Here is a 21,882-nt window from a genome sequence, read left to right as displayed (position 1 = left end):
GAAATCTGAAGAAGGGTCCCGACCCGAAACATCAGCTTTCCTGCTCCTCTGATGCTGCCTGGCCTGCTGTGTTTCTCCAGCTCCACAGAGATTATGCATAATGGGTCTCTGTCAGATTGGCAACATGTGACAAGTGGAGCCTCAATATTTTGCAATTTACATCAATGACTCAGGGAAGTGAAGACATGGCAACTAAATTTGCAGATGACACCAAGATAATAAGGAAGTATGTTGTGAAGGAGACATAAGGAAGTTGCAGGGAGATATAGATAGGTTAAGTGAGTAGATGAAAATCTGGCAGATGGAATATAATGTGAGAAAATGGGACATTGTTCACTTTGGCAAAAAGAATAAAAAAAAGAATATTACTTAATATTATTGAAAGGAAGAATAACTGCAGAATTCTGAGATACAAAGGGATTTAAATGTTCTGATGCATGAGTCAAAAAAGGTTAGCATCCAGGTATAGCATGTAACTAAGAAGGCGAATGGGATGTTATCATTTATGAATTGCACATAAAGGTTAGGATGTTAAGCTTCAGTTATGCAGGGCAAGGTGAGACCTCATCTTAAACACTGTGTGTAATTTTGATCTCCTTATTTAAGGAAGGATGTAAATACATTGGAAGTGTCTCAAAGGAGATTTATAGATTGATACTTGGAACGTGTGGATAGTTTGGACAGGATGCATTTGTTTGCACTAGTGTTTTGGAGAATGAGAGGTGACTTGATTGAACTGTATAAAATCATGAATGGTCTTGACAGAGTGGAAGTGAAAAGGATGTTTCCACTTGTGAGTCATTCAGATCAAGGTTGCACTATTTTAAAATTAGGAGTTTTCTTTTGAGAGATAAGAAATTTTTCTCTCAGCAGGTTGTGCGACTTGAGCAATCTCTGTTTCAGAATGTGTTGGCGGGTGTGGTAATTGATTATGTGTAAGACAGAGATGGATATATTCTTGCCAGGCAGGGGAATCATGGATTGTCAGGGATGGATGAGAATGTGAAATTCCAAACATGAACACAAACAGATCAGCCAGGTTCAAGATGCAAGGGAGGAAGTTTAAAAGAGATGTGTGAGGCAAGTTTTTCACACAAAGGGTGGTGAGTACCTGGAATGCATTGCCAGAGGAGGTTGTGGAAGTAGACACAACAGTAGCATTCAAGAAGCACCTGGACAAATGCATGAATAGGAACGGAACAAAGAGATATGGATCCTGTAAGTGAAGGTAGTTTTAGTATGGAACGGCAAAATGTTTCGGTGCGACTTGGAGGCCAAAGAGCCCGTTCCTGTGCTGTATTGTTGTTTGTTCTTTGTTGTTATTGAATGGTGGAGCAGGCCGGAGGGGCTAAATGGTCTACTTATGTTCCTGTTTTGTATATTCATATGACTTTGAAGAAGGGTTAAGAAAAGAAAAATAAATGAGAACAATTTATTTTCAATCATCAACAAATTGCTATTGAATAGACCGCACATTTCAGATAATCACAAAAATGAAAAAAAGTGGAAGATGGAAAAAATGCTTTATACAGATGGTGAATAGGATGTTGAACAGAACATCATTGAAGTAGAGTCAATAAAATATTTCTAAGGAAGAATTAGATCTGGGAAAGCTGGGAGATAATACAGTACCACAATCTTAAGATTAAATATGTTGAATGTATTTAATGTTTATCTTTGTGAAGTGTGATGCTATCTGAATGTCATAAATTGTTCAAATGCAAAGTAACAGTCTCATTTCAATGCATTACTGTGTTCCGAGGAGTAAGTGCTTTTCTCTATTCATGATTGAAAGGGTGAAGGCTCATATTTCAGCAGAGGAGAAATTATTATTGTTACTAATGATTCTTAAAAACATTATTGATCTCCAAGCAGGTTAATCATAATCCATTTTTAATTGAGGACTAATGGGGAAGTGACTGCCACTTGCTGTTCTTCCATCTGGCCCGCTCATGAGAGAGTTTCTTAAACTCATCATAATGTAAATAATGCTACCTCTATTTCTGGCTTATCGATTATGACAGTAATGTATTACACCTGATCTTTTATCTTCTGGCATTTGATAGTGAGAGAGATTTTTGTTGTTATTTTTCTGGGTGTGGTAATTTTGTAGAAATTATATCCGCTTTAAAGGCAAGTAGACATAAGCTTCATATTGGTTCTCATTTATCAATGCCATGATGTTGTGATTCTCCCTTCAACTTTGTCTTTCAGTTTTTGGGGAAGTGCAGGTCCTTCATGTGATATAAACCCTACACAACAAACTGCATTATATAAATCAATAACAGGATCTTAACCATATAGCATATGGGCCTGATCTAAAAGTGATAACATTAACAAAAGGAAGAAATTATTCATGCTGATAGTGTTTAGAAACATTCAGGATGCAATTGCATTTGCTTTACGAAGGCTGTGATTTTTAAGTGTTGTATGGTAGAAGTTGGTTTTATTGAGGGAAATTTTGTAGTATTGCTTACTTGATTCAAAGTCAGAGAGGACCTTTGTTACAAAAATCTTGATAATGCGTGGCTTGATATACTCCACTTTTTCCTCCTGCTACAAGATATAATGTTATATTTTTCACTCTTGGCACATAAAAATATCTGAACAATTTGTTACATTATGTACATTTGGGAACATAGTCCATTTCCGATCTTTAACAACAATGATGTGTTTACAGGTAATACATTGTCTAGTAAATTGTCATCGCCTAGGCAACAAGATCATCTAAAGCACCTGCAACAATATGAACAAATAGTTCCTTACCTCCTGGATGGAGATCACCAGAAACAATCTAGCAACCTGCATGGAAAGGTCAGCATCTTTATTTTTCCTGTTTCTAACATGAAAAAGTGACCTATGCCTGATTAGATGTAAATCATTCTTCATAGTGGATCAAGCAGATACAATTGCCACTGTGTATGTTCAATATCTCTCTAACATCTCTTACAGTGGTTTTTGTCTGGATTTTTAAGATTAGAGTTTGTATCCAAAGAAAATTAAATATTGCTTAGTTGGGCAAAAACAATCATAGCATTTTGAGAAAAATTTTATAATTTCCAGTAATGTCAATATATTAATGTTTAAGATCAGACACAGGCCATTAGACAGAAGTATTCTAATTTTCACAGGGGACAGCATGCAGCCAAATCTAACCTCAGCAAATTTCATGCAGCTTAAGTTTACCATAACCTCTAGGCTCAGCACTGCTGCTCAATCCATTCACTATTTTCATTGTTACTTATTACTTTCCTGAGGATAAAATCTTCTTAACATCTCAGGACCTTTACAAGTCTGCTGAAGATTTTGTGGTAAAGACCAGTACCTGGTATACTGAGGTCAGTGAATGAGTGTTTATTGTTGGAAAACTAAATTGCATTCAATTCACATAAAGTCTGTTATCGAGTACCAGAAGCTGTACATTTTTTCTGCACTCACCAGTGTTTTTTTCCTATCACTTACCTAATGATAGTGCTATAATGCTGGAATGCACTTTTTAATTAAAGTTCAGGAGAAACCCAAACATGGTTCACACTACAGAGCTAGAACTAAATTCAAGTTGAAGTTTTGTGACCATGCACGTAATTGTTATTCAGGATGTGACTAGTGATATTCCTCAGGGATCTGCACTGGGGGGCTTTTTCGTGATACTTATAAATGACGTAGATGAAGGAAGAGTGAGGAGAAATTTGGCATGTTATATACAGGTCTACATCAATTACTCAGGGTGGGTAATGCTAGGGGCTACTACCTGTGTGGCCCATATAGTGTTCTACTTTGATCTCTATGAAGAATAGCATATGAGCTAATCAGGGAACAGCCTGTAGTGCTGGCTGCTGTGGGGAACCAACTTAAGTCTGCAGAAGCAGCGCTACATGAACAGATTTCTCTCTCAGAGGGTGGCACAATAAATAATATAGGTTGGAGCAGAAAGTTGCAAAGGGGTTTTGATGGATTGTGGATTCTGTGGAAAGTATGATGTCATTCACTCTGGACCTAAGAAAGATGGAACAGAGTAAAATAGTGAGAAATTAAGAACATTAGATGAGTAAAGATAACTTAGGGGTCCAAATACAGAAATCACTAAAAGCTAGTGGATAGGCACAAAAAGAATTTAGAATGCTAGTAGAATGTAGAACTTTATCTGAAGTGTTTTGGAATACCAAAGATTGAAAGTTATTTACTACAAGTCTAGAGCTCTGGTTGGATCCCATTTTGTGTACTGCATCCAGTTCTAGGCATCATATTGCTAGAAAGATATATGAGTCTCAAAGGCAAAGCAGTTCAGCTTCACAGAGTAATGAGACAGTGAGTACTAAGTTGTATGAACTGGGTACATAAACTAGATTTGCATTCTCTTGAATGTAGAAGGCAAATAACTTGACCTTATTGAGGTATTTCCAGTGTGTTTTTACTGCTTGGACCAGGAGTCTGGTAGTTTGGATTTTCTTTATTTTTTATAGGATGTAGGTATCGCTGGCTCGGTCAGCACCTATTGCACTCTTAATAACTGACAAAGCACTCCCATTGATTCAGAACCTCGGATAAATCTAGGTATTCATCTGTAATCCCATAGCTCCTACTGGGGGACACTCCTCACCTGATCAACTGCTGACAGTCCTACATTTTGATGGCAGACCTTCTGGTTGACTGCAAACATCAAAAACTGCAGCTTAATGACAGACCCAAATCAGGTCCTATGTTTCAACCTTCCTCAGAAATCTCGACAATGCTCAACTGTTTGAAGAGAGATCAGGGAAGATGTGCTGACTTTGCTCCACAAGTGGCACATAAGGAAAAGCTCACATCATGACAAAATCAATGGGCCGGCACGGTGGCTCATTGGTTAGCACTGCTGCCTCATAGCTTCAGGTGACTGTGTGGAGTTTGCACATTCTCCTTGTGTCGGCATGGGTTTCCTCCAGGTGCTCTGGAGCCCAAAGATGTGCAGACTAGTTGAATTGGCCATGCTAAATTGCCCATACTGTCCAGGAATATGTAAGTTAGGTGGACTAGCCATGGGAAATGATAGGGTGGGATTCTGTTTGGAGAGTCAGTGTGGACGTGTTGGGCTGAATGGCTTGTTTCCACACTGTGGGGATTCTGTGACTGTGTCCATCAATGTCAGAGCATCTTCTACATTGTGAACTTCTTCCCTGAGAGAATCATTCCTGGCCACATCTCAATCATTCATAGTATATCAGCTGAAGCTGTTGAATGGATTTTTAACTTTGACATCATACTTCCCCAGCCATATGTATAATAATAATAGTAACAATTTGAGAGGCCAGCTAAGACAAACTGATTCATCTGTTGGGAACAAGGTATCAAAATTACAGCTCGACTTTAAGTATCAAATCAGAAGAAATATCAGGGAACAGTTGTTTTAACAAAGGGTAGTGTAGATCTGGAACAAAATAAAGATCGCAGAGGCTGGAAATCTGAAACAAAAATGGAAATTGCTCGAGGAATTCAGAGCATTCTGTAGAAGGGTCACTGGACTTAAAATCTTAACTTTGCTTTCTTTCCACAGATGCTGCCAGATCTGCTGAGCTTCTCCAGCAATTTCGATTTTTGTGTTGGAAACCTGCAATTGTCATCTGGATAGACCAATGGAGAATTTCAAAATTGAGATTGATAGAGTTTTGTTTCTTTTCAAAGATGTGAAGGGTTAATAAATGAAGATTGGTAGAAGGAGTTGAGATTCAGACTAACAGTGACTTAATTGATTGGCAAAGCAGGCTTGAATAGCATACTGTTGTTTCTGCATTTTGTGTGTTGCCACTTGCAAATTTGAATTAGCACTGGTTCTGTCAAGTGACTTTGTTGAAGTGATGGTGAATGATATCATTAGTTGAAACTAACAGAAACTATTTGGCAGTGATAGAAAAGTTTACTGAACTTGTGATGGAGTAGATTGCATTGATCTGTCGAAGGATGGTATTTTATATTCCATTTCTGATATTCTTATGACCATTACTATTTATTCTCATTTATTGCACCAATAAGTGGGACATTTCATTATGATAACAAAGCTTAATAACATTCACGACAGGATGTCCAAGCAATTTTCTTTGATAGGCCACTCAGCAGTACTTTCAAGCACTTGCATGAGCTACACACAAGAGCTATGACATAAAATATCAAATTCTGAAGCATGCATAAAAAAAACCTCTTTCTATGGTAAACTACAGCCTATCAGCTTCAAATTGATGAGACCATCTTTTTTTCAGTCTTGTTCTGCAAGAATATTGGTTTGTAGGCCCCATGACTAAAATCATAAGTTATTTGCAGTCTGTAATTTTGATACCTTTGATTCACAGCAAAATAATTTGTGACTATAGTCTGCATTATTTTCTGCTTCACCGTCATTCCTCTTGTTCCTCTCTGATGTTGGAGAGGTAGAACTGCGTGTTCTCTGCAAACACTGAAGCTGTCCTTCAGTGACATTATCTTCAGGCATGGGACTAGTTTATACACATATGCAGCTCTGCTTCATCACCGCTGACTTGCAATCCCATGTTGCCCCTTTGTTGTCAGACTGCATGTTTGGATGAGATGCACTTCCTTCCAAATGAAAATTGGGAAGAATGAGAATAGCGGGTGGAATCTTCCTAAGCCCTGAACGAAGTGGGCTATGACGAGAAATTTGGCAAGATCAGGTGAGATTTTGAGTGTAACCTTTCTCAACGTCAAAACTAAAAAGTTGCATTTTCAACCAAGTCCCAGATCCCAGGATGAAATGCTTACTAGTGAGTAGTGAGAAGCCTACTAGTGGCAATTTCTCATTATAAACCTTATTACTGCCTAATCTCACCTCGTTAATTCCATTCTCCCACTCACTGGATAGAAACTAAATCCTGAGAATTCCTGACATGAAAGTCTGAGCAGCCCGGTGACACCCGCTCACTACCTGCTCCTCCGAATGTCCATCTTCAATAGTAGGCACCAATATCTCACAGCATACTTCATGGGGAGTGGCCACCCATGTCCCACATCCATGGACATTGGCATCTGACACATGCCAGCCTCCATCATCATGGTATGTCTCCAGTGTACTTACTATAAACATCTGCACTGTAATGCTGTACTTTGGAGCACTCTGTCACCTCTAATTGCAGTACTGCTGCAAGTACACTTTGCACACATGGACAAGCACCCAGCTGATGGATTGGATCAGTTTGCATCTCAGGGCTGGTCACTCAGTATCATACCATGCACTTACTCAACACCTACCCGGATGCTCACAGCAACCCTGGCTTTGCCGAGCATTGTCTTTTGGCACTCTGCCCCTTCAGCTAGACTTTGAAGGCTCACGGTACATCACTTGCTGTTTATCACAGACACAAAGTCAGGCAACTTGTCATGGTTGTCAGCAATGATCAAGTCAAGGGGTGGACACATTGGCGTTCAGCACTGTACTATGCCAATCTCACACCTGTAGCATGTGCCAACAGCCTACTTGGCAAGTATACTGCCTATGCTTCGACCAAATTGCCATATTCCAAAGTTGAAAGAGAGTGTCCCTCTGTAAAAGCACAGGGGACTACTGTCACTCAAGGAACCCCGGTACAGACAGTAAGGACAGCATCTGTTTACAGTTCAAGGGTTTGTGCACAGTCAGTCATCCACTTGCACTGGTCAGGGGCCGCAATCAGCCCTGTAAATCCAATACACTCAGTTAGGGGAGTCACAGATCGTCAGTTAGTGATTTGTACAGAGAGCATTCAGGGTCTTGTCAGTGATCAATCGGGACTGTCCATCCAAGTTGACAAGCATGTTGAACCACGGTCAGTCCTGGGGGATATCAGTTAATATCAGGGGAGAGGGTACCAGAGGATATTCTTGTGGCAGGAAAGTGTGGGGAATGAACCCTGGAGATTGGACACAGCAACATGGGACACAGAGGAGTCAATGACAGTGAAGGGGAGATATTTGACTTTTGTGGGGGTGGGAGCTGTGTGGTCATGTGGTGCATGAGAGGACATGGATGTTGCAAGAGAGGGGGTTATAGGCAGTTACCACCATTGTGGGCTTGATGAGGAAAGTATGCATCATGATGATGGTCAGCATTAAAGTGTATTGACAGGCTTAAGGGGTAAGGATGAGAGTTGGAGGGGGATCAGTAGTATGGTTATCCAGGGAGTGCCAGGTAGAAAGGAACATAAAGGTTGGGGAAGAGGGGTTACTGATGACCAGACCACACCTGGGACCGTTGTGGCGAGCACCTTGTGTGTTGCCTTCCATGATCTCTCCATTCCTACAAGCAGCCTACAAATGCAAAATAGTTGCGATGAAGTGAGGGTGGCAATTCTGACAGCTAACTCACCTCCTGTTTCTCCAAAGCCTTTCTATTATCTCCAAGGCATAAGTCAAGAATGTGATTGAATGGTCTTCACTTCCCTGGATGACTGCAGCTCCAACAATACTCAAGGATCTCAACATAAGCCAGGACAGAGCAACTCACTTGATTAGCACCCATCCACTATCTCCAACATTCATTCCCTTCACCATCAATGCACAGTAGCGGCAGTGTGTAACATTGGTAAAATGTAATAGAGTAACTCATTCAGGCTCCTTCAACAGCCTCTTCCAAGCCTGGGAACACTACAACCTGAAAGTTCTTTTCCAAGCCACACACCATCCTGGAAGTAGAACTATGTTACTATTCCTTCAGTGTCATTGAACCAAAATCATGGAACTCTCTTCCTAACAGCACTGTGGTGTCTCTACACCCCAAGGATTACAGTGATTCAAGAGGGCAGCTCACCAGCCCTTTTTCCAGGGTAATCAGGGATGACTTTGCTGCTGGTTCTTTTTTTAAAAATTGAAACACTTTAACATCAAAATGGTGCAAAAACAAGTTAAACAAGTTCACAGGTTGCAGATCATAACAGAGTTGGAACAAACCTGGTGTAGTCATAATAATGCCATTGTTTGTCCCTTGATTTTCATTTTCAGAGACCTTACATTAGATATTACCACTTTACCTGGGCATTTTTAATGTTTTCAACATATTTTATCTTTTGGAACCAACTTGGAATATTTGCAGAGTGGCTTAAACAGTGCCTTTGTTTTTCCAGCTTATTTACATGCAGAGACTATAAATTTCACATTCAGGGAGCGCTTGTCTATTTACATGACTTCTCCTCAGTTTACTTTTGAATTGGTGGGAGCAAATGCACACTTTTCAACAGGAGCGCCAGCTGTTTACTGTGGGTTAATTATCAGTTGGCACATAACATCATTACTGCTACAGATTCATAGAATCAATACAGTGTTGAAGCAGGCCCTTTGGCCAATCGAGCCTACATTGACCCTCCAAAGAGCATACCACCCAGACCCACCCCTATCCCTGCAACTCTGCTTTTCCCATGACTGGACACTATGGGTAATTTAGCATGGGAAAATGTGCAGACACCACACACTGTCTTCCGAGGGTGGAATCGAACCCAGGTTCTGGGCGCTGTGAGACAGCAGCGCTAACCACTGAGCCACAGTGCCACCTCCATTGTAATGTTTGATTTCGGATATCACAGAACATCCAAAACTGTTGCATTCAAGAGTGATTTTACAGCAGTTTATTTAGATGCAGCACTTTCTAAACTGAATTTGCTAAAACGAAAGGAAAGGCACATGACCTGTGACATGTGAGGATGATTTACTGGTCCTAGAGGGTGAAGGGACTGGTGAAACTGAATTTGGTAGTCGGGGATTGTAGTTTCTTGACTTCAGTTTGCAGTCTTCTGTATTGTTCTCTTTCTTCTCAAGCTAACCAAGGTGCTTGAAAACTCTGAGTCCCAGTCTTCCTCAGCCTGAAGAGGTCTGGTCAACAGGGATCACTTTCAAAAGCTCTGTTTTTTTTTCTGCCTCTCAAAAGCTTGCTTTTTAACCTTTTCTCAGATGGTTTGTTTATGCATGGATCACTAGATCCAACATTATCAGGGATATCTGTGCAAGAGACTTATCCTTGGCAGAGATAACAGGCCTGTCCTATGTTTCTCAGCCAGCAAACTGCGATAACATTCTTCACTAGATTTCTACAATATATAATAAATTTCTGAAGACTACACAGCGATTTCTTGTAAAATTCACCCACTGCTGCAGGGCATAAAATCTTTTTCCATTTTTAGTATGTGAAAGGTTTTTTTATTCACTGGTTGGACATGAGTTTCATGGCCGGACCAGCATATATTGCACATCTCTAGTTGCCCTTAAGAAGGTGGTGGTGAGCTGCCATATTGAACCGCTGCAGACCATGTGCTGTAGGTAGAAGCACAATATCTTTAGGGAAGAAATTCCAGGAATTTCACCCAGTGGCACTGAAGGGACAGCAATATATTTCCAAGTCAGGGTGATGAATGACTTGCAGGGGAACTTGCAGGTAGATGATGGTGTTCCCATGTATCTTCCGTCCTAGTCCTTCTAGATGGAAGTGGTCATGGGTTTGGAACGTGCTGTCTAAGGATATTTCATGAATTTCTGGACTGCATCTTATAGATGTTACACACTGCTACTACTGAATGTTGTTGGTGCAAGAAGTGAATGTTTGTGATGTAGTGCCAATCAAGCAAGTTGCTTTTTCCTTGATAGTGTCAAGGTTCTTGAGTGTTGTTGGAGCTGCACTCATCCAGGCAAGGGGGAATATTCCATCACATTCCTGGCTTTAGCCTTGTAGATGTTTGAAAGACGCTGGAGAGTCAGGGAGTAAGTTACTCACCATGGTATTCCTAGCCACTGGGCTGCTTGTGTGGCCACTGTATTTATGTAGCCACTCCAGTTCAATTTCTGGTTAATGGTAAACCCCAGGATATTAATAGTGTGTGATTCAGCAATGGTAACATTGAAGGTCAAGGAGTGGTGGTTAGATTCTGTCTTTTTATAAGTGGTCTTTTCCAGGCATTTGTGTGGTGTGAATATTATATGCCACTTGTCAGCCCAGTCTGGATATTGTCCAGATCTTGTTGAATTTGAACATGGATCACTCCTGTATCTGAGGAGTTGCGAATAGTGCTGAATGTTGTGCAACCATCGGCAAACATCCTCACTTCTGACCTTATGATGGAGAGAAGGCCATTGATGCAGCTGAAGATGGTTTGACCTTGAGGAACTATAACAGAGATGTCATGGAGTTGATGACTGACCTCCAACAATCACAACCATCTTCCCATGTGCCAGGCATGTCTCCAAGCAGTGAAAAGCTTTTCCCCTGATTTCTATTGGCTACAGGTTTGCCAGGCTTCCTTGATGCTACATTGGGTCAAATGTAACCTTCATGTCAAGGGCTGTGACTCTCACTTCACCTCTGGAATTTGGCTCTTTTGTCCATGTTTAAACCAAGGCTGTAATGAGGTCAGGAGCTGACTGGTGTTGGCAGAACTCAAAACTGGTCATCCCTGAGCAGGTTATTGCTGAGCGAAATAAATTAGGTCACACACTGCAAAACAAACCTCTATGAATATTACAAAAAGCATGAAGAATAGAGGAACTACATACAAAACAAGACATTAGCTAAATCCTTATAAAACATTAGTTAGACTTCAGGTGGAGTAGTGTGTTGTATTTTTCACACCACACTTTCAGAAAGGGTGCTGAGACCTCAAAGAAGGCGCACAGGAGCTTGATTAGAACAGTATCGGGTATGAAGGGCACCAGTTAAACGTGGAGAGACAGGAAGAAGCTAGAGTCATTGTGTTTTGAGCAGAGAGCTTAAGAAGAGTTGTTTCAGAGGTGTTAAAAATCCTGAATTGTTTTGATATAGTAACTAAGAAGAATCTGTCTCCAATTGTTGAAAGGTCAATAACCAGAGGCCATGGATTTAAAGTGATTGGCAGCAGAACCAGAGGCACCATGTGGAAGCTTTTGGTTTACACAGCAATGTAATATGATCTGCAATGTACTGCCTGGGAGGGAGTGGAAACAGATTCAGTATTAATATTTACAGGAAAATTGGATGCATACTTGGATGGGAAAAGATTCAAGGGTTATGGGGACGAGCAAAATGCTAGGATGAATCGGATAACTCTGTATAAGAGCTGGCACAGTAATGATAGGCTGAATGGTGTTGTTCTGTATTCTGTCATTCTGTGATTCTATTAGAATTTTGGCTATAAGAAGGACATTCTTCAGAGGCTGCATTACAGGATAATTTATGGATTTTTTTTGTTGTTGTGGATTGTGTGTATTCCTACATGTCACTGAATATGATGGGGTACAATTAAAAGCAGGATGACATTTTCCCCAAGCTTGAAGAACAGCCCTGGACTTTACCTTCCCCTACTCCATTGATGCTGTCATAACAAAGGATGTCAATTGTCACATCTTCAGTGGGAATAAAGGGTTTGTAATTTTCAAGTCTTCATACAGTTTGAGTGTCACCCAGGATTCTGTTGGTAGTATTCCATCTCTGAGTCACAAGGTTTTGGGTTCAAGTCCTAGCCAGTATGTGATTTTAAAAACATCAGAACCTGGCACTGCAGGGCTGTAGTGAGGGAACACTGCAATGTAATGAGATGCCGTTTTTTTGGCAGTAACATTTGACTGAAGAAACGTCTGCCCATATGGATTGATGCAAAACATCTTATGGTACAACTTCAAAGAGCAGGGGGATCACTCCAGTGTCTTGGCCTATATTTAAAACTCAATCAACGTTACAAACAATTAAATGATCATTAATGTTTCCTCCCTCCAATCCTCCCTTCCTTCATTCCTTCCATCTTTCCCTCCTTCACACTGTCCTTCCTTGTTTGGTTCCATCTCCCCTTCCTTTCTTTTCTTCCCTCATTCTTTCCCTAATGCAGTTTAATGTCCAGCTAGGGACCCAATTGTTTTACTCTGTTCAAGTCAGTATTACAAGTTTTGCCAGTTATTAACTTGAAAAAGAGATTATACATGTATTATGCATGTTCTTGCTGAATTTCAGAAGTAATTCGTTCAAAATGCAAGAAGTCATGGCAACTGTTTCTGAGGATATAAGAAAAGACTGTTCTGTTTAATTTGGGGCGCTGGAAACCCCATGAGATGAAACAGATTTTCTCCTGGTCTATGGTTTGCCAGCTGTGCTCCTCATTCTGAGAACTATAAAGACAGACACTGAGTACAGTCTGTTAATGATAAACAGCAATAACTTGCATTTAGTTAGCAGTGTGTCAGAAAACTACAACATCGGATTAATTAAGTTTCATAAACATACAATGCCTGATGTTTATGTACATTTTTCTGCCCCGAAGAATTCTCAATAGTCCAAATACTTCCAACGTCTGAACAGAGCAATTTTACAAGAGTTCAGTTCATTGCCCAAGTCAGTTACTGGACATCTGGGTCTTCACTTAAAAGAGCTTGAACTTGAACTACTAGGATCCCCATTTCCAACAGGGAAGCAATTGAATCTTATAGTTGATGCAGTTAGTTTGAAAAAAAATCTTAGTTATAACCTTAATGGAAGATGCTCATTTCAGGAAGATGGAGCAGTGCCATAAACTGCACTTATGACTCCCTTGGAGCCCATGAGCTCCTTTAACCGACAAAGTTAATGGTCCCCATGCTATAAAAAAAGGAAGTGGAAAACATGAAGTGGAGAAAGAATAGAAATAGGGAAACGTGAAATAGGCAGGTTTTTCCATTTTAAATCAATTTCATTAGTGAAACATGGTTTTAAATAGTATATTATTCATTAATATAAATGTTTTGCTGGTGATATTCACTTTGGATAAAGACTATGAATGTCAGAAGGGAGGATAACTTAGAAATTAATTTATGTGGTTAATATCAAACATCGTCTAATGGTCAAATATTTGTTGGTTCATTATCTTAGTAGCAATCGACAATATATTTTTAAATGTTAAATTAGAAGATAGAAGAATTCCATATACATTAGGGTTTGTATGCTAACATTGTAAATAGAGATTTCCAGATTAATTCATGCAATGCCTTATTTTGATACCTTATTATGCTTTCGGTGGATCTCATAAACCGATCTTGAAAAACCATCAATGAGCAAGCTATTTCTCAATGTGATTTGTGCATTTTTTTGGTCTGTATGACTTTACCACAGTCCCCGCAAACTAAGATATGCTGAATTTTTGTTGCATAGGTATAAATGTCAAAGAATTGATTTGTGTGGGATATAAACTTAGGAAAATCCATTTACAAACATTAAAATCTTAAAATTTTAAATTTAAAAAAATCATATCTGGAAGTTAATGCAAATTAAACAGAAAAAACTGCTAGAATCTAGTATAAAGTGATCATTGGAAATAATGTTAAGATTGAGAGTAGTCAACATGGATCTATGAATGAGAAATCATGTTTGACAAAATCTGTTGCAGTTTCTTGAAGATGTAACAAGCAGAGTAGGTATTATACAGGTTCAAACCCCACTATGGTAACTAGTAGAATATGAAATGAAAGGGGATGCAATGGCTTTGTGGGATTATTGCTGGACTGTTCCTGAGACCCAGGTAATGTCCTGGGGACCTGGGTTTGAAACCTGCCACAGCAAATGGTGGAATTTGCATTCAATAAACATCTGGAATTAGAATCCTAGTGATGACCATAAATCCATTTTCAATTGCCGGAAGAATCCATCTGGTTCACTAATGTCCTTTAGGGAAGGAAACTGCCATCCTTATGTGATCTGGCCTACATGTGACTCCAGATCTGCAGCAATGCGGTTGTCTCTTAACTGCCCTCTGGGCAATTAGAGATAGGCAATAAATGCCGCCTAGCCAGCGACACCCTCATCCCATGAATCAATAAAAATAATCCGTAAAATAAAGCTAATCTTAGTAATGAAGATCATGATAACTCTCATCAGTTGCTGGAGAATCAATCTTTTTCACTGATGTCCTTTAGGGAAGGAAATCTGCCATTCTTACCTGGTCTGTCCTACATGTGACTCCAGATCCATAGCAATGTTGTTGATTTTTAACTGCCCTTTGGTTCAAGGGCAATTAGGAATGGGTAACAAATGCTGGCCTTGCCAGCATCACCCAGTTCCCATGAAAAAATAAAGAAGATGCAATTTCAGCCTGTGACTAGTAAGCGACTTAAGCTCAGTGCTTGGGTGGGCTATTAACAGCCCATACCAAGGACGTAGATATGGGTCCAAATGTAATATCTCCAAATTTGTTGGTGACACAGAGCTGAGTGTGAAAGTGAATTTGTTAGGAAGAACAGAAGTGCAGAGTATTTTCCAGATGGTGAGAGATTGGAATGTGTTGATGTTCAAAGATAGCCAAGTGTCCTTGCTCATAAATCATTGTAAGCTAACATGCAAGTCCGCTGAGAGGGCAATTGGTATATTGACTTTTATTACAGAAGCATTACAGGAGTAAAGAAGTCTTGCTGCAATTGTATAGAGCCTTGGTGAGACTGCACATGGAGCATTGTGTATAGTTTCCTTCCCTAAGGAACTTGCCACAGAGGAAGTGTAATGAAAGTTTATCAGACAGATCCTCGGATAATGGAGTTGCTTCATGAGGAGGTATTGAGGACACTGGGCATTTATTCATTAAAATTTAGAAGACTGGGAGGGGATTTCATTAAAGCATACGAAATCCTGACCGGACTCATCAAGGAGGATGAGGGAAGAATGTTTTCCTTGGGTGCTGTGTCTAGAACCAGCGAACACAGTCTCGGGATAAGAGATAGATCATTTAGGAGATTGAGGAAGAATTTCTTCAGAGGATGGAATTCTCTAACCCGGAGCGTTATGATGATTCAGTCATTAAGTATATTCAAGACAGAAATGGACATATGTCTATATTAAAGATATCAAGGAATAAGCAAATAGTGCAAGAAAATTGAGTTAAGATCAAAGCCTAGCCATGAACTAGGTAATGGGTAAGCATTCCTTGGTTCCTATATAAATGGCTTTGGGTTTTTTCTGGAAGTTAATGTTTAATCATATGATAAATTTTTTGGTAATGAAATAATTTAAAAAATGCAGCTATCAGGGAGAAAGCAAAATCTTACACTTCTTAAATGCATTTGAAGGAAGCACCTCTGCCTTAACGATGTCTGAATTTCAATTTTTTGGCAATATTAGTTTCAGACCATGCAGATTACATGACCCACAGATGCCAGACGTTCAGCCAAATTGAAAGAAGATTTCTTCATCACTGTGGGGTTTACTCTTGACGCAGCTGTACATGTATAAATCATCTGTTATAGCTTTCTGTGTTAGCTAAGGTTGTAACAGAGAGTGAAGACTTAAGTTCAAGTGTGTGCACTTCAGTTAAAAGGTTAGCGTTTCCTGGATCTGCGGACAAGCTGAATAGCTTTGATACAGCAAATATCAGAAAACAGTGTGAGTCAAAATGTATGCCTATATCAAATTCTAACTCATTTTCCTTTAGACATCACCAATCATTTTTCAATATTGGCAGGGCTTAGGCAATTGAGTGCATCTGACTGCAGATCTTAGAAAATCTACCTCAATATGTATGAACTATTTGATTACCTTCAGTTCATTTATCATCAGTAAAATCTTTTACTTTAGGGTGTCAGAGATTGGAATAATACATTAATTCAGACAATATCGAACAACAATGAATCTCTTAGGCCATGCATGATCTGTTAAGTAGAACAACAAGAAAGATAGCTGTAATCAATTTATCACATGCAGGTTATTTCTTTGGTATGTCAATTCACCCTGAAATTACACTGCATTACTGTTAGGCTATAACAACTTGACACGATCACATGCAGTTGTCTGTCCTCTATTGTAACAGGTTCAGAGCTCACTTGAACCAATAGAAAACTGTGCAATGAGTCTCAATTACAATACTCTAAACATTTGGGAAGAGGAACGTAGTGTATTCACAACTTCAGCAAAACAGGGCCAAGAAGTTCAGAAGACATTTAGCTGTAACAGTGCATGTGTAATGGAGCCAGAAGGTAAATTGTAAAGTTGAAAGAGGGATCACCCATCAGCCAACAAGCATTTTTTTATACCTACGTCTAAGCTTTCAAGAGCTGTGTTAAGTGTTTCTCCAGGTATAGAATCAGTTTCAATTCTTAATTAACACAGGAGAATTAACATCCATTGAGGGGCAATCTACATTTATATGAGTTAGCTCTTTCACTTTCCATTATACTTAAGGCCAAAGGAGATAAGGAGAAGTAGAATATTATAGTCATTTCTCCATACTCATTCAAGGAGCATTATTTAACCAGGCGATGGGACCTGGTCCACTGGCTGGAGAGCAGGTAAGAGCCCCGTGCCACCTTCTTTGGGAAAGGCCCCCATATTAAATGCCAATCAGTTATTTAAGTGGTCGGCAGTGGGACTTCCCTAGGTTCAGGGGTGAAAATCCCACCTGCCAAGAGCTGCAGCCCAGCCACAGACTGGCACTTTTTAAGGTAGCAGCTGCCTCTAATGCACCCACCAGTCGCCCAGGATATGTGAATGACCCCAGGCAAGAGGTGATTGAAGATCAGTGGCAATGGACTGAAGCACTTAAGTGGGCATTAGTTGCTTCTCATTTAAATCTCTCATCTTCTGTCTTCAAACTTGCTTTGGGAGTCAGTATTTAATTCCAAGCAGCATTTCAGTTCCTCACAATCTGGACTTTACTGGCTGCATTCACAGTATTATCAGTTAGGCAGTTCTAATATTAATATGTAAAATGCCAGGATTCAAAATAGCCTGGTATCAGCTGGATACATACTACAACGGGAATCAGTGAATAGACTAAACACTATTTCACACAGTATCAGACATTTACAAACAGAAAGTCTAACTACCCATGCATTTTAAATACTATGTTTTGTGATTTTTGTATTTTTTACTACAGAGTCACCCGAAATGGGCTAAGTTCCTAATTGAAGCTGAAGGCAAACAGTTGGTCATCGAACTTGAAAGAAATGAGTGAGTAGTTCTTATGCAGTCTGAGCTACAAATTGATGACATATGTAATGCCTAGGGCAGTAACTGTGTTCTGTTAAACGATGCGTAGCTTCTGGTAAATATTTTGTAACTCTAATGTTCCTATTTAAATTTAAATTACTTTAAACTTAAATAAACGTTAATCAACACATTTTAAGATTTTGGTAAATATATAATATTGGACATTCATTAACATAGTAGATGAAATGTTCATACTAATTTAGCTTTGCTTTATGTATTTGTCTTGTGATGAATATGATGACAAGTCAATATATCTTAAAGACTTTGCTGTTGTTATTTTTAATAATTAAAACATGTAACAATATTTTTATCATCAATCAAATATTTATCTGTTGGCAGAATTGGTACTTTGTGGTAACACTGTCTTGCTCTCATAAATCTGAACCTCAAGATTTCACTTAAATATTTTTACTGTGAATGCTCCAGCAATGCATGAGTGCAGACATCATGCTCAATTCTAAAGTTGAAGATTATGGTTTTGACGGTAAATCTGTCTCCTGAGGATTATAAAGTCCTTACTACACAGGACAAAATAATCCCTTTTTTGTATTACGTAACAGTTGTGAAAAGAGACGAGTTTTGGTTTTGGAAACATAAGCACTTAAGATGGAAATTGATAAGTTATTTTGAAAAAAATTGCACATGGCAATTAATTTTGAACCTCCAGCAGCTGCCATTTGTCAAACCTCTCCCCATTTTTATCCCATGGAGACATTACGACTACAGTTATTTGAACAAATGGTACCTTTGTCCCTGTAAGCCTCCCGCTACATTCTACAAAAGATTGGTTTGCCTGTGATTACTTCAATAACTAGTGAGGATGACCTGAGCAATGATGACAAGCTCATCAAAGTCGATTGGTAACCAGTGAGATTTTTTTAAAATTTACTCTTGGGATGTGGCCATCACTGGTTGGGTTAGCATTTACTGCATGTCACAAGTTGTCTTTGAGAAGGTATTGGCTTTCTTGAACTACTAGAGTCCAAGTGCTGAAGGTAGACCCAGAATGCTGTTAGGCCAGGAGTTCCAGGATTTTGACCCATCAACACTGAAGAAACAGCAATTTATCTCCATGTCTGGATAGTAAACGGCTCAGACAGGAACTTGCAGATGGTGTTCTGCTGCCCTAATACTTCCAGATGACAGTGATCATAGGTCTGGAAGGTGTCGACAATGAACATCCTCATTTCTGACCTAATGATGGAGGGAAGGTCATTGATGAAGCAGCTGAAAATGGATGGGCCTAGGACACTGCCCTGAAGAGCTCCTGCAAAGCCCTGGAGCTGAGATGACCTCCAGCAATTGTAACCATCGTCCCTTTTGCCAGGTATGTCTCAATCCAGCAGAGAGTTTTCCCCTGGTTCCCATTGACTCCAGTTTTGCTAGGGCTGCTTGATGCTACACTTGGTCAGATGTGCCCTTGATACCGAGAGTGAGTACTCTTACGTCACCCTTGGAATTCAGATCTTTTTTCCATGTTTGAACCAAAGCTGTAATCAGGTCAGGAACTGGATGGCTCTGGTGGAACCCAAACTGGGTATCAGTGATCAGGTTATTGCTAAGCAAGTGCTGCTTGGTGGCACTGTTGATGACACCTTCCATCGCATTATTAATGATCGAGGGTAGACTAATGGTATGATTATTGGCCGAGTTGGATTTCTCCTGCTTATAGTGTACAGGATCTCCCTGGGAATGTACCATATTGTCAGGCAGATGCCAGTATTGTAGCTATACTGGAACAGTTTGACTAGGGGTGCTACACATTTGGGGGCACAAGTCTTCCATACTATTGCCAGAATGTTGTCAGGCTCCATAGCTTTTACAGTATCCAGTGCCTCCAACTGTTTCTTGATATTATGTGGAATGAATCGAATTGGCTAAAGATTGGCATCTTTGACACTGGGGACATCATATTGATCTCGAAACATTAACTCTGTTTCTGTCTCCACAGATGCTATCTGACCTGTTGAGTTTCTCCAACATTCTCTGTGAGTTTCAGATTACAACATCCACAGTAATTTTCTTTTGTATGGGTGTCATTTTACTAGCTTTCCAAACTGCAGCCACCCTTTCAAACACAGTTTTTTAAAACAGCTCTTTTTCATTTTGGTCTCCAGTTTTCAAAAACGCAAAACTAACAGACATGGTCCTTATATGTAGAAAGTAAATACTTTTGAGGCTCACCAACTAAAGCTACATAAGAGTCAAATACTGTTGAATTCTCCTTAGTTCCATATTACTCTCAAAAAATGCTTTTATTCATTGCTTTTAGTTGCTATTATTAATTATGTACTAAGTAACCACTGTAAGGTTTCTTTAATATGACTTGCAATGAAACTACTAGAAGTAAAGGGAATTTTGTTGAGATAGCAAAATAATATTTGACTAGTTTATTTGTACACTGTACAGCTGAAGCAGAATTTATTCAGGACAGAGGAAATCAACAAAATCGAAATATCTGCTCGAGAGTACCATTAAGAGCCTAAAATTTTACCTAGTTTGTGATAAAATGTTGTTTGTTTATTTATTGTTACAAGTAATGTATATTTTTAAAGACACATTGAGTTAAAATCCAGGAAGAGGGTGTAATTTCTTACCTGAGTGATGAGATCTGTCGTGGCCCTGATATCTGACCTTGGGCCTTATTTTAACAAGCTAATTTAGTACGAGTAGCCAGCCAGTGAATCATCAATGCAGATCCTGCTTGAGAGCTGCTGATAGTGCCACAACAGTTCTCAGGCAAATGGATCTTGAGGAGAAAAAGAGGCAGGGGAGGGAGTGTGGACATAAGACTGGGGAGAAACATTGGCAAGGTAAATATTCAGGGACAGTGAAAAAGTGGGTAAGATGGGGCGGGGGCGCGCACAGTTATAAGGTCAGTGGTCCAGTGTTGATCAGAGCCCAAGAATGATGGCAGGCTGCGTTCTTTAAATCTGAAATCCTTGGGTACATTCTAGCTCCTCAAAAAAGTTATCTTGTTGGGAGTGTGAATTCCAAAATCTAGTAGTTCCTGAGTGCAGCCAAGGAAACCAGCCTTGCAGTGGGGGGTTTTAAACGGATATTCAACTCATTATTCTCCCTTATAATTGATTTATCTTGTGCTTAAGCCACAACTGCTACCTGCACAGTGAGTTACTTGTTTGGAGAAGGTAGGACTGTGGGTGTTTTTACATATGCTGTTCCTTTGGCTGTTTGCTCTTTATCTCTAAGTATGGGTCTTAAACTCCTTTTAGACTGTCTTGTTTATTTACATGTGTAGTAGGTTATTAAATACAACTAACTAGTGTAGTGCCTAAGACCTCTCTCTTCACATTCTAGTCTTGGGTCTTCTCTCTTATTGTTGTAAGAATCATGTGATCAGTTACATCAGGCATTGTGATAGCCATGAATCTCATTGTACCATACTCATATTGCATTGGGTACACCTTCAACTTAAGACAAGTGCTGCCTTCCTGCTATCTTGAGCACTTTGTTCGCTGACTTTGCAGAATTTAAGATAATACCTGTTATTGTTGTTATAAGACTTTGTATTGACAGAGAATAAATGATTCTGTTTTCCTGGTTTCCAGTCCATGGATCTATTATTACTAAAGTATACATTTTCACAAATACTGTCACTTGTGTAGTTGCATTTTAATACAATATTTTAAAAACTGGTCATCTTGCTTTAAATTCAAATTCACAGCAACTCAATTTCTTTCCATCTGAATGGTTTGAGTTATAGCAAGAGGCTGAATAGGCTGGGACTTTTTTCCCTGGAGCGTTGGAGGCTGAGGGGTGACTTTATAGGGGTTTATAAAATCATGAGGGACAAGGATTGGGTGAATAGCCCACGTCTTTTCCCTAGGTAGGGGAGTCTAAAACTAAAGGGCATAGGTGAAAGTGGAAATATTTAAGAAGGTCTTGCGGGGTAAATTTTTCATGCAGAGTGTGGAACAAGCTGCCAGAAATAGTGGAGGCGGGTATAATTA

General features: G+C 39.6%; 1 long non-coding RNA gene across 2 annotated transcripts in view; it reads left to right on the top strand.

Annotated features, from left to right (window-relative positions):
* Positions 1–21,882, top strand: part of LOC125485610 — a 47,508-nt gene that overhangs the window by 9,675 nt on the left and 15,951 nt on the right. Inside the window, exons 2-4 of one of the 2 annotated variants that reach the window (XR_007264317.1) lie at positions 2,681–2,814; positions 17,799–17,872; positions 19,863–19,984. This is a non-coding gene — a long non-coding RNA (uncharacterized LOC125485610). Of the gene's footprint in view, positions 1–2,680; positions 2,815–17,798; positions 17,873–19,862; positions 19,985–21,882 lie in introns of those variants that run through there. The other variant, XR_007264316.1, reaches the window with a different exon arrangement.

Source organism: Rhincodon typus, chromosome 20 (genome assembly GCF_021869965.1).
Source record: "Rhincodon typus isolate 14 chromosome 20, sRhiTyp1.1, whole genome shotgun sequence".
NCBI lineage: Eukaryota > Metazoa > Chordata > Chondrichthyes > Orectolobiformes > Rhincodontidae > Rhincodon > Rhincodon typus.
This window is presented reverse-complemented; position numbering and strand designations above follow the sequence as displayed.